General features: G+C 54.3%; 1 pseudogene; it reads left to right on the forward strand.

Annotated features, from left to right (window-relative positions):
- Positions 1 to 1,854: 1,854 nt before the first annotated feature.
- On the forward strand, positions 1,855 to 3,071 carry LOC118021972 (annotated as a pseudogene).
- Positions 3,072 to 3,922: the final 851 nt, after the last annotated feature.

Below are 3,922 nucleotides of genomic sequence, written 5' to 3' on the forward strand. Positions count from 1 at the left end.
TTGCTAGTGTGTACAAATAAGAGAGATTTTTGTGTGTTGATATTTTGTCCTGTAACTTTGCTGAATTAGGTAACTGGCTGTAATCATTTTTTGTTGATTCTTTAAGAAGCTTTCTATATAAGATGATGTCATCTCTGGTCTCTGAATAGACCTAGTTCTACTGTTTCCTTTCACATGTGGGTGCCTTACTTCTTGCCTTATTGTTCTGGGTAGAACTTTCAGTATAATACTGAGCAATGAGTGAAAGCCAGCATGATGGACTTGTTTGTGAGTTCAGAGTAGAGCTGTTAGTACTCAAAATTGAGCATGATGTTTGATTAGGGTTAGGGTTGGGGTAAGGGTTAGGGGTTAGGGTTAGGGTCTCCCTATCCTCTGCTGTACAGAGCCCATTCTCCTCTGGTAACCAGATCGATCGTTTCACAACATAACCTTTGAGCCTCTCTGCGATCCGTTCCCACCTGCCCGTCCTCTTCAGCCTCACCTCTCCCACCACAGCCCCCCCTCTGTGGGCCACCCAGCTATGTGGTTGTCCCACATGTGCCTTGGGCCTGACTCCAATCCTTTACATTCTCTGTGCGCTCTGCCAGGAGCACTCTTCTTTCCCCTTGCATCATGTGTGGCTTGTTCCCCCATTGGCTGGGCCTCTACTTGCCCCCTGGTGACCTGACTCATGTCTGCTGGGTGTATGTGCTTGTCCCCTATTTAAATGTAGTACTGGCCTTCCCTGTGTGAGTGATTTACTAACCTGCCAGGTACAGGGCACTCACAGGGAAGTAGCCTTAGGGCCTCAGGGCGCCTGGGTGGCTCAGTCCTTAAGCATCTGCCTTCTGTTCAGGTCGTAATCCCGGGGTCCTGGGATCAAGCCCTGCATCAGGCTCCCTGCTCAGCAGGGAGCCAGCTTCTCCCTTTCCCTCTCCCCCTGCTTGTGTTCCCTCTCTTGCTGTGTCTCTCTCTGTCAAATAAATAATTAAAATCTTTAAAAAAATCAGTCTCAGAGGGGCTTACCACACTTGCTGACAATGGGAGAGCTGCTGTCCCCACTGTGAGGAGCAGGTAGTCCCCTCAAAGGGGGACCAGCCACATGAGGTTATTGGACAAGACTTGCAACTTCTTGGTGCCGGGGAGATGTAGACCCGGACCAGAAACTCACACACTTGGATTCAAGGCTGGGCCTAAGCAAGCCCCCTCTTCTTCCAGGGGTCCTCTTTCCCCTTCCCTGGCCATGGGCTGGACCTGATTCCTGATCTGGGGGAGTTCGAGGGTGACCCCTCCTAGAAATACCAGTGGTTTACTGATGGGCCTTGTCAGCAATAGGCCCAGTAGCCTTCAAGGGAGGACCCTATAGGGGGCAGAGACAACTCTGTTGGGGGCCAGCGACAACCCACTCAAAGCCAAGTGGGGCAGGTGGCCGGCCCTGTGGATTCTACCCAGTCTGTAGGGCATAGAGACGAGGGCTATGCCCAAAGGTGCTCAACTCATGGCAGGTGGGGACAGAACCTGCAGGGGGTCAGCCAGGGGAGGGCACCTGCAGGGTTTGCCCGGGAGTTCAGGACAGGGGGAATGTTCTTAGCTCCAGCACGATGACTGTGGGGCTGCATGGGTTTCCAGCCTCCTAAGCCTCAGGCTCCCCTTTGTAAGATGGGGTGCTGATGGCCCCCATCTCTGGGAGTGGAAGGTAGGGAGGCCCCACCAGCACACTCGCTCAGGACAGGACAGGGTGGCTGTTACTTAAAGCGGCCCAGGGCCTGCCCCCTTGAAGAAGGTGCACACGTGCGCAGACCCCAGTTTTGGGGTCCTGCTGCCAGCCTCTGGCAGTGACCCTCCTCCAGGCCTGTCCCCTGTCCCTGTGGATACATGGTCTTCCTGGAGCTGTTCCTGAAGACGGTGGAGAAGCACCTCACGGTGGGACAGAGCGTCACCTACTACGTCTTCACCAATCAGCCGGCTGCCGGGCCCCATGTGCCCCTCCAGGGAGGCCGGAGGGTGGTGGTCCTCGAGGTCCCCGGAGCCCCGTGCTGGGAGGACGTGTCCATGCAGCACGTGTGATGATCCGCCGCTTCTGCAAGCAGCTCTTCCTGTCATTGTGCACTGAAATAAAGTTCTCAGACCCCAATCTGAGCGGCCATGCAGGGCTGCTTCTGCAAGTAGGGTGGCAGCAGCTGGGTTCTGCACATCGCTTTTATTTCATTTTTTGTCAGAAAAGCCAGGGCAGATGCCTCAAAGCGTGGGAAAGGAGGACAAAGGGATGGCAAGTATCCTGAAGCTGTAAAGCAGGCCTGCACCCTCCTCTGCATGCAGGCACATAGGGAGGCAGTCAGGGGATAAGGGAATAGGGGGATGTTTGTGCTAGCAAATGCCAGGTGCCGGAAGGGGGAACTGAGGGTTATATTCTTTCCTAGTTCCTAACCTGTGCCCTGCCCCTGGGGATCATGGGATCCTGCTCCTACCGGGCCATTGCATTCAATAGCCTGAGAATAGGAACCCTGCTGACGTTTCAGCTGCTTCCACAATCACTCCTGAGGGCTTTCAATACATTTTCTAAGAAGAACTCCACACTTCCTCCGTGAGGTGGACTACCTGGTGTGCACGGAGGTGGACATGAAGTTCCGCGACCACGTGAGCATGGAGATCCTGTCCCCCCTCCTCAGCACCCTGCACCGTGGTTTCTACTGGGCAGCCCACAAGGACTTCAGCTATGAGCATCAGCCACAGTCCCAGGCGCACACCCCCAGGGACCAGGGTGACTTTTTCTACATGGGGGCCTTTTTTAGGGGGTCGGTGGTGGAGCTTCACTGACTGACCTTGGCCTGTCACCAGGCGATAGGGTTCGACCTGGCCAGTGGGATCGAGGCCTTGTGGCATGATGAGAGCCACCTGAACACGTGCCTGCTGGACCACAAGTCCCTTTTAGGTGCTGTCCCCGGAGGACCTGTGGGACCCGCAGCTGCTGGGCTGGCGCCGTCATGAAGAAGCTGAGATTCATGGCTGTGCCCAGGAATCACCAGGACATCAGCAGTGGTTATTGCTTGAGGGGTCATTTTGGTGCCCAGGGGGTCTTTGACTTGAGTTAACAGATGAGCCCGAAGGAAGGACATCATCAGTTAGGAAGTACAGACAAAGGTCAGGGTGGAGGTGGCTAAAGGCCTCTTTCACTCAGAGAGCGGGGGAGCTCCAAGCCTCTGCTACACACCTTGCCCTGATCATCACTTCCATCTGGCCCGGAGTTCTGTCCTTTTAATGAACTGGCCATCTAGTAACATGTTTCTCTGAGTTCCGTGAGCCACTCGAGCAGATTATTCAAACCCGAGGAGGACGTTGTGGGGACCTCCAATCTGTAGCCCATAGCTCGGAAACAGGGGTGACCTCTCTGCCCAGCCACTGGATGGCCACTGAGTTAACAGCACAGGGATTCAGTGGCCACACACAACAAGGAACACAGACTTGACAGTGAGTTCAGAAAAGTCACTAAGCCAGCCATAGCAACTACAACTAGAAGCAATAATGAAGCCTGGTGTGGGGAAGTTTGATGTTTTTAATGCTTCCCTCGTAATACTCATAATCACACCCTGGACTTGTCACTGGGGCAAGTCCCCTGGCTGGGGGCCAGGTAGCTCCTAGATGTTCCATGCACCTCTGGGCTCCCCCAGCTGTGCATAGCCCTGTGCTGCTTCCCAGCAGAGGTCGGTTTTAACCAAGGCCAGGAAGATGCGGTGGGTTTTCCTGACACCCCCTGCCCCCCACAGTGCTGCAAGAGAGGAAACTTTTCCTCAACCCTCTTAAAGTCCCTGGCTGAGTCTGGAAATTGACAAAGACAGATGAACAGGAGAAAAGCAAGCAAAGTGTGTTGGTTTTTTTGGTGGGAGCCTCACAAGAACATGGAGACCAACAGAGGCGATTGGAGCAGATGGCTCTTCTACTTTTT

The sequence above is a fragment of the Mirounga leonina genome, unplaced genomic scaffold (assembly GCF_011800145.1).
Source record: "Mirounga leonina isolate KUSES-001 unplaced genomic scaffold, KU_Mleo_1.0 Mir_175, whole genome shotgun sequence".
Taxonomy (NCBI): Eukaryota; Metazoa; Chordata; class Mammalia; order Carnivora; family Phocidae; genus Mirounga; species Mirounga leonina.